This window comes from Herpailurus yagouaroundi, unplaced genomic scaffold, assembly GCF_014898765.1.
Source record: "Herpailurus yagouaroundi ecotype Mexico unplaced genomic scaffold, PumYag 295, whole genome shotgun sequence".
NCBI classification, from domain to species: domain Eukaryota; kingdom Metazoa; phylum Chordata; class Mammalia; order Carnivora; family Felidae; genus Herpailurus; species Herpailurus yagouaroundi.
Genome location: NW_024412512.1, coordinates 346,739 through 358,784, shown reverse-complemented (window position 1 = coordinate 358,784; position 12,046 = coordinate 346,739). Strand labels below are relative to the sequence as shown.

The 12,046-nt window shown below is 57.0% G+C and overlaps 1 protein-coding gene and 1 long non-coding RNA gene across 2 annotated transcripts in view; one reads left to right on the top strand and one right to left on the bottom strand.

Moving 5' to 3' along the window:
- Positions 1-994: 994 nt before the first annotated feature.
- Positions 995-12,046, bottom strand: part of LOC121021418 (uncharacterized) — a 28,748-nt gene continuing 17,696 nt past the window's right edge. Inside the window, exon 3 of the long non-coding RNA XR_005786532.1 lies at positions 995-1,006. This is a non-coding gene — a long non-coding RNA (uncharacterized LOC121021418). The remainder of the gene's footprint in view (positions 1,007-12,046) is intronic.
- SBNO2 (strawberry notch homolog 2) overlaps positions 10,554-12,046 on the top strand; it is a 50,946-nt gene continuing 49,453 nt past the window's right edge. Inside the window, exon 1 of the mRNA XM_040461733.1 lies at positions 10,554-10,672. The gene's annotated coding sequence lies outside the window, so the exon portion shown is untranslated. The remainder of the gene's footprint in view (positions 10,673-12,046) is intronic.

Below are 12,046 nucleotides of genomic sequence, written 5' to 3'. Positions count from 1 at the left end.
CCCAAAAATAAACATTAAAAAAAAAAAAAAAGTTTTCTTTCTGAGTGGCCCAAAGTGGAACGTTCCAGGCCGGAGACCCTTGCAGAGTCTCTGCACCCAGAGGGGACCCACTGCGGGAAAGCAGCGGCCCAGGTGCCAGCAGAGTGCTGAGGGTACAGAGTGGACAAAGTGGGCGGATGAGGTTGAAAATACCTCCCTTCCGTTGCCCAGCACTGTATTCTTAGCTCTGCACAAACTGTTCATCTCATCTGGTGTGACCCTCCTGGTTCACGACAGCCAGAAAAGTGGGACCTAGGGGAGCAGCGCCATCAGATTGGGACTCCAGGCTGGCGACCTGTGAACGCCCTGAGCCTCTGTGCAAACTTGGTGTGCCCGAGAGTGGTGGTTGGACATGCCCCATGAGTGTCTTCACCGTCTCCGGCACCCACGGAGGGGGACTGATGTGACTCTGCAGGGAAGGGGTCACGCGCCACATTGGCAGGACCAGCAAACCCCAAAATTCTGCTGAGAAGGGAATCCTACATACCAGAGCAGAAGCCAGTGAAATACAATAGAAAACAAATAGGGAAAATAGATGAAGCCAAAAGATTGTTCCTTGAAAAGATTTTTTTTTTTTTTAACGACAAAACTCCACGTTCACCAAGAATAAAAGATGACCCATACCAGGAATCAAAGAAGGGATACCACTACAGACCCTAAAGATATTAAAAAGCAGGGCGCCAGGGCGCCTGGGTGGCGCAGTCGGTTAGGCGTCCGACTTCAGCCAGGTCACGATCTCGTGGTCCGGGAGTTCGAGCCCCGCGTCGGGCTCTGGGCTGATGGCTCAGAGCCTGGAGCCTGTTTCCGATTCTGTGTCTCCCTCTCTCTCTGCCCCTCCCCCGTTCATGCTCTGTCTCTCTCTGTCCCAAAAATAAATAAACGTTGAAAAAAAAAATTAAAAAAAAAAAAAAAAAAAGCAGGGCGCCTGGGTAGCTCAGTTGGTTAAGCCTCCGACACTTGAGTTCAGCTCAGGTGGTGGTCTCACCTTGATTTTCTTTCCAAAACTCGTCACCATGAGGGGCGCCTGGGTGGCTCAGTCAGTTAAGCATCTGACTTCAGCTCAGGTCATGATCTCACAGCTGGTGAGTTTGAGCCCCACGTCATCGGGCCCTGTGGTGACGGCTGGGAACCTGGAGCCTGCCTCAGATTCTGTGTCTCCCTTTCTCTGCCCCTCCCCCTCTCACTCTCTTTCTCTCTCTCAAAATAAACATTTAAAACGTTATTTTTTATTTTTTATTTTTTTAACGTTTTATTTATTTTTGAGACAGAGCATGAACAGGGGAGGGTCAGAGAGAGGGAGACACAGAATCTGAAACAGGCTCCAGGCTCTGAGCTGTCAGCACAGAGCCCGACGCGGGGCTTGAACTCACAGACCGCGAGATCATGACCTGAGCCGAAGTCGGCCACTTAACTGACTGAGCCACCCAGGCGCCCCAGCATTTAAAAAAATTTTAAAAACAATGGACAATAAGTGTTGGCAAGGATGTGGAGACACTGGAAATCTCGTACAGATGGTGCAGCCACTTTGGAAAAAGCCAAAAGGTTAAAAACAGTGTTTCCATGCGGCCCAGCTACTCTTATCCTGGGTTAGCACACACAGGTCCAAACTTGTACGCTGTGTGTTCACAGCAGCAGGATTCACGACAGCCAAAACTGGGGTAAAAAAACAAAATATCCATCCACAGATGAACATATAAACACAACGTGTCCCCCGAGCATGCGCACGTCACTCGGCCGTGAGCAGGAGCGAGGCGCCCACCCCCGCCGCCCCCAGGACGGACCCCGGACACACGACGCTCAGGGAGGGAACCCGACACGAGAGGCCACGCGGGGTGTGAGTCCACGTGGGTGAAATGTCCTGAACAGGCCCATCCACGGACGGGAAGGGGGCTCGTGGGGGCTGGAGGGGAGGAGTGGGGAGTGACTCTTGATGGGGACCGGTTGCTTTTCGGGTGATGGAATGTTCTATGACAGGTGAACTGATTGAGGCTTACCGGAAGGAAGCCACCTGTCCAGGTCCACAGCGGATCTGGGACTCCAGGTTATGGGGGTGGGGAGGCAGGTTATAGTAGGAGACCCCAGGCTATATGTGGAGGCTCTAGGTTGTAGGTGGGGGGCAAGGTTATGGAGGGCCCCATATTACAGATAAAGATCCCCAAGTTACAGGTGGGGGACCCCAGGTTATTGAAAGGCAGCCTCAGATTATAAGTGGAGGGCTTTGGTTTACGCACAGGGGCCCTGGCTTACAGGTAAGAGCTCCAGATTATAAATGGTACCCCCGGGTAATGGCAGAGGGCCCCAGACAACAGGCAGGGACCCCAAGCTATAGGCCAGGGCCCACCAGCTCCTCCGGGGCTCAGGCCTTCCTCTCCTCCCACGATCTCTCCCTCACACCCCTCATTTCTCCTGCCCACCCCATGACCCCCCTACACACAAACACGTGCCCAGTTGGCCCCCTTGCAGCCCCCGCTGACCCTCTGACATCCTCCCTTTACCCCCCCCCCCAAATGGAGGACAGAGGAAGCCCGCGGTCCTCCTGGGCACACGACCAGCTGGCGCTCCATCCCAGGTCTCCACCCACTCAACGGGAACCCTACATGTCAGGCTCCTGACCCTAGCCCCTTCCTCTCCATGGACCCCGCTCAGCCCCATATCCATCGAATAAGGGCCCAGGAGCCAGAGGGGTCCTTCCAAACTGAGGTGAACCCCCACTGGGAATCCAGCCATGGTTCCAGGTTAGGGGGTGGCTGGGATCGGGGCGGGGGGGGGGCGGGGCGTGTGGGCGTGTCTGCCGCCCCCCGGCGGCGGGCGGGCGCTGCAGCCATGCATTCTGGGCTGCGCGCGCGCGCGTGTGTGTGTGTGTGTGTGTGTGTGTGTGTGAATGAGGTGTCAAAACCACAGGGTTGGAAGCCCACACATGATCCCTCAGGGTGGTGACACTCTGGACCATCATTGTCACCCTTATTGGACCTTGTTACACACCTGGTCACAGACAGGGCAGGGACGCCCACCGTCACACGCCTACAGTTGACTGTCCCCCTTCCCCCGGCTCTGTGGACACTGGGGGGCTGCTGCCATCCTCTCTGGGGGTCCTGGGCACTGCAGGGGTTGAGCAGCGTCCCCAGCCCCCACTCAAGCGATTCCCCCAGTCCTGACCGCAAGTGTCGCCAGACATCGCCTGGGGTCCCCTGGAGCAGAACTGTCCCCAGTTGACAATCTGCTTTAGAGATACACGCCGAAGCATTTATGGCTGAAAGGCTATGAGTCTAGGATTCTGCTTCAAACATTCCCAGGCAGAATGTACATCTGAAGTGTTTGGGAGAAAGTGTCCTAAGGTGGCCCCTTAAGTGTTCTTAACTTAGGCAGGGTTTATTGGGTTGAATGGTGGTCCCTGAAGGAGGTTTCCCCATCCAACTTCCCAGAGCCTGTGAATGTGACCTCACTCACTGTTGTCACCAAGCTAGGGATCTTGAGATGAGATCATCCTGGATTACTTAAGTGGGCCCTAGATCTAATGACAATTGTCCTTATAAGACACACACAGGGGACACTTGACAGAGAGGACCAGGTATCGATGGAGGCTGTGATGGAGGGATTCTCGGCTGCCTGGAGCCCCCAGATGCTGGAGGAAAGGGGAAGGGCCTCCTGGAGCCTCTGGAAGGAGCTCGGCCCCCCACACCTGGCTCCAGAATGGGGAGCGGATGAATTTCTCTTGCTTAGGTCACCCAGTGAGCGGTCATTGGTCTCAGCCGTCCTAGGACACTAACACAGAAGCTTCCTGAGAATGGCGAGGTGGGCAGTTTGATGAATCTCGACGAAAGCATGTAATCACCACGGTACTTGAGGAATAAAATCTTTTCTTCCCTCCCGAACCCCCCTCACACGCCTTTGTGGGGGTCATCGCTTCCCTCTGCCTTCCCTCCCAGGAAAGGATCGAGTTTTGCCCCTTGTAACTCGGTCTTTTCCGGGTGTCACATAAATGGGGTCACACGGCAAGGCGTACTTCACTTGAGATCCATTCGCGTTCTTGCGACCCTTAGAGACATGTTGTCCCTGCGCTCCTGGAACGCCCTTGTATGGACGGGCCGCGTCTCTTTCGCCCACTTGGGTGGTTTTCTGTTTTTGGCGACTGTGAGTCGTGCGGCGGTGAACACGTGTGTGCAGGTTTTCGTAGGGACAGAAACTTCCATTTCTCTCGGGTGACGCCTAGGGCTGGGATGGCCGGATCCCACGGCCGTTCTGAGCAAACCGTCCTCCAGAAGGGCCGCACCCCCACTGGCAACGTTCGAGAGTTCTGGGCGTCCTGCGTCCTCGCCGGCACTTGGTTTTGTCCGTTTCGGGGGTTCCGTTGGACCATTCCGACGGGTGACACATTATTTTTTATTTGTAATTTTTTTTTTTAAGGAACTTAAAAAAATTTTTCTAAAGGCTCATTTTCTGAGAGAGAGAGGGTCCCGGCTGCAGCTGAACTGTCACCCCCTCAAGAGCTCCTCCCCTGAGGCTCCCGGCTAAGCACCCCCACCCGGGCACACACGTCACCCCACGAATTCAAGGTGCGGGACACGGCCACCGCAGCCCGCTGAAGACCGGTCCTGCCTTCTCCCACCTGCCTCCGGAAGCCGACGAAGCACCCCCTCCAGGCTACCCGAGGGGTGACCGAAATGATCATGGTTGACACACACGCTGACACTCAAAGTTCACTGCTGGCTGGCCTCCAGGCTGAGGTCCTTCCTCCCTCTCACCATCCTCCGGTCAACAAGGGAGACTCCTGGGCTCGGAGAGGTCCCTGTGTCATTGTCCAGGGACATAAGAGCAGGGGTCAGCTGACCTGTCCTGTGAGGGACCAGAGGTCAAGTGTGTTCAGCTGTACGGGCCCAACAGTCTCTGTCACAACCGCTCCGCCCTGCTGCGGGGACAGGAAAACAGCCTCAGGCAATACGCAAATGCCCGCGCGTGTCTGTGCCAAGAAAACTTTATTGACACCGATGTCGTATCGCTTCGCGTGTCGCAAAACAACCCTTCTCCTGAAATGTTTTCAGCCACATAAACGCAAACATCTCGGGGCGCCCGGCTGGCTCAGTGGGTAGAGCACGTGACCCTAGATCTCAGGGTCGTGAGTTCAAGCTCCGCTTTGGGCGTGGAGCTCACTTTAAAACACAGAAAGGAGGGGTGCCTGGGTGGCGCAGTCGGTTGAGCGTCCGACTTCGGCCAGGTCACGATCTCGCGAGATCTCGCGTGATCTCGCGTGAGTTCCAGCCCCGCGTCGGGCTCTGTGCTGACGGCTCGGAGCCTGGAGCCGGCTTCCGATTCTGTGTCTCCCTCTCTCTGTCTGCCTCTCGCTCTCTGGCCCTCCCGCGCCCCCCCTCTGTCTCTCAAAACTAAAAATACATACATACATACATACGTAAATAACATTAAAGAAAGAAATAAACATTAAAAGAGAAGGGAGACAAAACATAAAGGTTTCAGTGCCACGCGGTCTGCACCAAGAAGGCGACGGGCTGGACTGTGCCTCTCGAGGTGCTATATTCTCCCTCACGTTCAAGCCTTGAGCTGCTCTCCAGAGGCGTGGGAAGGAGCCTAGGGTGCCGGCTTGCGTCAGTCTTTGAGGCACTCCCAGAAGGTGCTGGATCTGGCCGTGCCTGCTGGATCAGCTGGTCTCATCTGTGGCCGTCACGCCAGGGGTCTCCTGGTGTCCGGTGGGCGGGGACCCGGAGGGCTGCTCAACACAAGGAACCACCTGGCCCCAAATGTCAGCGGGGCCGGCGGGGAGAGCCCAGTGCTAGGTCTATCCCTGGACCTTTCCGTACCGTGAACAAAAAATTCCCATGTACAGAAAAAAGCTGGTTTCGGTTGCAGTTTCTGTCACTTGCAACCAAAAGGTTGTAACAATGTGGGATATGAGACTCGAGTAGGGGGTTTTGGACACAGGAGTGCAGATGGCAGCCGGCCAGGGCTGGGGGGCGGGCCTCACCCCCACGGAGCAGAGAGCCCCCAGCAGGACGGAAGCAGGGTGGGAGGACAGGGGCTGGGCCGTGCTCTACTGTTCTCTCTATTGCCTCGAAGATCTGCAGGGAGGTTGCGAAGACGGCGTGGGGCGCCCTCCCCTTGCTGTGCGTGTCTCACGTGAGTGGGGGACGTTTGTCACCGATACGTCAGCAACAAGTCTCCTCCGCGTGCTTAAGATTTCTTGGGGCGCCTGGGTGGCTCAGCCCGTGAAGCGTCGGACCGCGGCTCAGGTCGTGATCTCACGGTTCGTGGGTTCGAGCCTCACTCACATCGGGCTCCACAATGACAGCGCGGAGGCTGCTTGGGGTTCTCTCTCTCCCTCTCTGAAAATAAATAAACGTTAACAACAACAACAAAAAAGAACTTCCTTATTATACGATGCGTATCGCAGAGTAAGTTACATGCCACAACTTCTTCATTACTCAGGACTCATGTGATCTGTTTTGTTGACAAGACCAGGGTCCAGCAAAGTGTTCCCGGGAAGGGCCAGACGGTCACTATTTTTGGCTTTGTGGGTCAGGTGGTCTCTGTCACTACTACTCGCTCGACGTGGCTGCAGGAGACAAACAGGTGCAGTCACGTGCCAATAAAACTTTATTTACAGGGGCACGTGGGGGGCTCAGTCGGTAACGTGTGCGACTTCGGCTCAGGTCATCATCTCACGGTTCGTGGGCTGGAGCCCCACGTCCGGCTCTGTGCTGACGGCTCAGAGCCTGGCACCTGCTTCAGATTCTGTGTCTCCCTCTCTCTCTCTCGGCCCCTCCCCTGCTCATGCTCTGTCTCTGTCTCTCAAAAAATAAATAGACACTAAAAAGAAAGAGTTCTGTAGTTTCCCCCTCATGTCCCTTTTCTGCACCAGCACCCCATCAGGACCCCACATGACACCCAGCTGTCACGTCTCCTCGGGCCCCTCTGGGGTGTGACAGTTTATCAGACTTCCCTTGAGTGTGAGGCCTGGACCGTGTTGAGGTTGGGTATTTTAGAAAATGTCCCCTGACTGGGGTCTGTCCGGTGTTACTCTGTGGGTCAGGCCAGGGTGAGGGGTTTGGGGAGGAATGGCACAGAGGCGATGTGCCCTTTACGTCCGGTCACGTCAGGGGCCCCTGTCCACACGGCAGATCGGGACGGGGCCCGGTCATCAGAGCCGGGGCCCCGCCCTGACCTGCCAGCGTATTTGTGACTTTGGGATATAAGCACAGACGTGCTGTGTCAACCATCACCCCTCTCATTGCCAGCGTAGACTGTCTTCCTTTTAAGTTCTTTTTTCTTTTTTTTTAATTAAGTAGGCTCCAGGCCCAACATGGGGCTTGAATTCAGGATCCTGAGATCAAGAGTCACGTGCTGACTGAGCCACTGAGCCGGGGGGGGGGGCACCCCGGGGTTGGGGCGTCTGGCTTCTTCCTCAGTTGGAGGCGTGGAGGTTGGTGGGGTCCCTTGAAGTTCTCCAAGTGCCCCAGACGTCCCTTGTCCCTCAGGAGCCTAGCCCCTGTCAGGCGTCTGGGACCTGGATGTGAGTCAGCCAGCCCCAGGCGCCCTGGAGTCCCCTTCGGGGCAGGGCAGACCCAAGGTGAAGGTTCAGGAAGTACCAGCACAGGCGACCGCAGTGCTCCGTGCTGGCTGCTAAGCAGGAGGACAGCCTGGGGAGGGCCAGCGCCTTGTGCCCTTCGGGGGATGTCCTGCCCCTCTGCAGCCTGGGACACCACTGGGCATGCTCTGATGCTCTGTCCTCTGTGTCCCCGGACTCGATCAGCATTGTCTCTCTCTCTCTCTCTCTCACACACACACACACACACACACACACACACACACACGCCCGTCCACCTTGTAGCCCAACCCACTTCCTTCCTGCACTCACTCACCTGCGCCCTCCTGCACCCGCACCGCCTCCTATGCCCACTCTGCCCTAGCGGCATCTCTGTCCATGCTCTATCATCTCCATGGCTCCCCATGGCTCTGGGGACAGAGCCAAGCCAAGTCCCCCTCTGACTTGGGGCTGGGGGTGAGTACTGCTGAGGGGACATCCCGAAGGTCCTCACCCTCTCAGCTCTGGCCCAGCTCTTGCCTGGCTCACTATAGACCCTGACAGAAAGAAATGCAGAGTGTGGCTCCTTCGTCTGGCTTCGGGGCAGGAGCTCTGCCTCCTCAGACCTCTGTCTTGCCACCAGAGGAGCGTGAAACGCGGCCCCTGTGTCCCGCCCCCTCCAGCACGGGCCCCCTCCAGCACACTCAGGCAGATGGAGCCTCCTCCAGCCCCGCCCTTACCACCCCACCCCATTGCTCCGGCACCTTCAGTGGCTCCCTACTGCCCCCAGGATACAGGCCTTGCCCTAGCTTTCCAGGCACACCCCCGCCCCCTTAGCCCACTTGGCCCTTTCCGGTCTCACTCCCTTGCTGCCCTGGACCCCTGCACGTGCTCCCCGGATGCTTTCCCCACTTGGGGCCTTTGCACATGCCGCCTTCTCCCTGACAGTCCTTCCCCTCTTCCTTCACCTCAGGGTCCAGCCCTCGCCCAGCCTGAGGGCTGCTCCGTCAGACATCACATTCAGCCTGTGCAGCCTTGGTGTCCCATTCTCAGTGCAGAGGTGGGACGTCCTGTCCGGGGCGGATCTCAGACCCACCGGACAGGTTTGCTGTTCCCTGCAGTTGTCCTGGCTCAGAGGCAGCCCCGGTCGGCCTAGGCAAGATCCTACGCCGGCTCAGGCAGGGCCGGGAGGCAGCCAGCACTGCCGGGGGACTTGCGAGGGCAACTGGCAGTGGCAGGTGGGCCTTGGGTGTGTAGGGAGGTGGCTGGACAGGGCAGGGTCAGCTGGGGAGGCGGGCGAGGCCAGCAGGCGACAGGAAGTGATGCAGGAGGAGATACACACATGGCTGGTGCGACGTGGGCCGGCTGGTTGCTCCTGCCTCAGTTTCCCCTTCTACACCACAGGGAGGGCTGGAGCGGGAGGGCAAAGAGGGGTGCGGTGGGAGGGAGGGGAAAAGGAGGGGGGGGTGAGAGGCAGGAGGCGGGGCAGGAGCAGAGCCACAGGGGCTGGGGGGCAGCCAGGGGAAGTGGGTGCAGAAAGGAGAAGTGTGGTGAGGGACCCAGCGCCAGGAGGCGGGCAGGGAGGTGCTCCCACTGCTGGGGAACGCTGGGGCTTTCCAGAATGTGGAGAAACAGGAAGCGCCCCGGCCCCGCCCCCACCCCCTGGGCAGGGCCAGGCCGACCCACCTGCCCCACCTCACCTGCCCAGGTCCGGGGTGGGGGTCTCCGCTCCCTGGGTGAGCCCTCCGCCTGCCTCAGTCTCCCAGTCTGCACGCTGGAGTCCTCCCCAGGAGGGAAACTGAGGGGTAGCCCAAGAAGCTCCCCATGGACCCACAGGGAACCCCCCCCCCCGGGGGACCTGACATTGGGGTCTGACTTTTCTGCTGTTTGAAACAATTGAAAGGGCAAGAGTTGTCACACTCTGTGAGCACGCCTGTGCGGAAGGTGGGTCAGTCCCAGGGCCGTGCCCATTTGGCAGGTGAGAACACTGAGGTTCAGAGGGGCCCCTGGCCTGGCTCTGGGACGCCATTTCTGCTGTGGTCTCCCCACACCGGGCTGCCCAATCTCATCAATAGAAAGAGGACTCCCGGTTTCGCCGGAGGCTACTTTCTTTTGCATAAGTATATCCCAGATGCTGCGCGGGACATACTTAAACATGAGCAATTCTTCTTCACGTACGTGGAATTCAAATTTAACTGAGTGTTCTGTATTTTATATGGTGGCCTACTTCCTCAAGGCTGGTGGAAATGTCTGGGGGGATATTTTGGGGGTCCCTGCATGGGACTGGGACAGGGGGAGGGCTTGGGGAAGGCTCTTGGACCAAAAACAGACCCTCACCGGACAGACCTCTGGTCTTCTGTGAGCCTTTTCCCCACCGGAGGAGGGGACCTTGGGCACATCTGAGGAGAGCTGGGCGTGTTCCCACCCTCTGAGCCTCTGAGCGTGACAACTTCTGCAGCCTGAGCCATAAAAGCTGGGGCTGCCCAGGGCCCCCATCCCAGCCTTTTATCACCATTAAAAAAAAAAAAAAAAAAAATCCCTCCTCTCCAGACCTCCAACCTCAGGCTTCATCATCATTATTATCTCATAGAACGCTCACTTAGGTGGCTCTGTGGACTTTTGTGAGGAAAGATCCAGAAGTCCATCTGGAAACATTCCTAATACCCAAACACAAGAAACTGTTCATTTTGCTATCTTAATAACCTAGAAGGTACCTACCCCAAATTTGCAGGTGGGGAAATGGAGGCACAGAGAGATTGAGTAACTTTCCGAGGGTCACACAGCACACCGGCAAAGCCGCTGCCCTGCAGAGCCGTGTGCCTTCCACTGTCCCGGGCTGCCTCTTGCAATTCCCTGGAAATCCCCAAATCTGACTAATTCCCTAGACATCCCCAGACTTGGCAGATTACTCCATGCTGAGATGGCTGGACCCACCCCGGCCTGGGCAAACTGCCCCCATTTCAGGCAAAATTACCCATAGAAACCTTGTGGTTTCCCGAGGTGGACGTGGCAGAGGTCAAGTCCATGCCTCCCTGCGCTCCGTGACCCTGCGCCGGCTACTGGACGGTTCTGCGCTGCCGTTTACCCGCCAGCAACACACAGGTAATAGCGGTCCTGACCTCGGAAGGTCACGGTGGGAACAGGGCCGGCTCTGCGGGCGTGTGACTCAGGGCTTTGCCCGGGCTCTGTGTTCAGGGGGACCCGTACTCCGTTTAATGCTCTGCTGTCGCCATATTGAAATCCTCACTATTTGAACGGGGGGCCCTCTGTCTTCATTTCTCACTGGGCTCGACAGATTATGTGGCTGGCCCTGTGTGGGAGGAAATGGGAAAACACAACCGGAAGCCATCTATCCCCTCATGTCAGCTTATTTGTGCTTTTGAATTTTAACTGTCTGTTGCTCAATAGGACTTATTTTCATTAGCTATGAAAAATAGCTTCAAAGTCAAGGCTACAACCCAAATTGCCAAAAACTACACATACCGAAGCAAAGCTCACTCTGAATAAATCATTTCTCCTCTCTCGACCTCAGTTTCCCCTGCTTCCTTGTAGGCCTGGCTACAGGCGGTCTCTGACCTGGATTTTTGTAGGTCAAACGGGTTTTAAACAGACCCTTACAAGTCTGTGAACAGCTTTCATTTGCCTGGACTGCCCTTCCTACTCTTGTCTATCTGGCAGCCTCCTACTTGAACTTCAAAGCCCCAGCTTCAATACCCCTTCCTCCATAATGTGTTAGGCAGAGACTTCAGCCCTCCCTGGGCCCCAGGCCCAGTCTTGCAGATGGGAGTGTCTGGTCCAGCCTCCATTCCCCCTAGATTGGGAGCTTCCTGAGGGCAGGCCTGGGAACTGAGTCCTCTGGAGCCCCAGCTTTGTTCAGCTCGAGACCAGGCAGAGACTGGAATCCGTAAGGGTTTACTTAATAAGTAAACAAGCACACGGGGAGGTAACCTCTAATTTCAGGGGGCTGGAATGGGCACAGGAGGCCTCTGGCTGGTGGCGAGGTGGGGCTTTCGTTACTGACAACCCAGCTAGGGAAGGGGTGGTGCCTCCCAGACTGGATCTGCCTGGACCCGCCTGGCCCAGCCCACAGTGGGTCCAGTGGGTTCAAGTCACAGGAAATCTACAGTCTGTGCCAAAGTCCCACCCTCTTCCTGGCAGTGCAGCAAATCTGGCCTCGTTTGCATCAGGCCCCTGGGAGCCCTAACGGGGAGGGAGCCAGCTGGGGAGCAACCCAGATCCCAGGGCCTCTCTCTTGGGACTGTCAGACCCCACCACGTACTGGGCTCCGCGCTGGGGCTTCCGCTAGGTCCCAAGACTCCTCCTGGGGTGGAGACAGACTAATGGGCAGACAACTATTGGTGGGCAGGCAATTAAGAGAGAGCGCAGGACTGGGTGGCGGTAGGGCCGTGTCAGATGGTTTTTAGGGAGTATCTGAGGAGGGAGCTTTAGAGCTAACATCCGGGTTATACGAGAGCT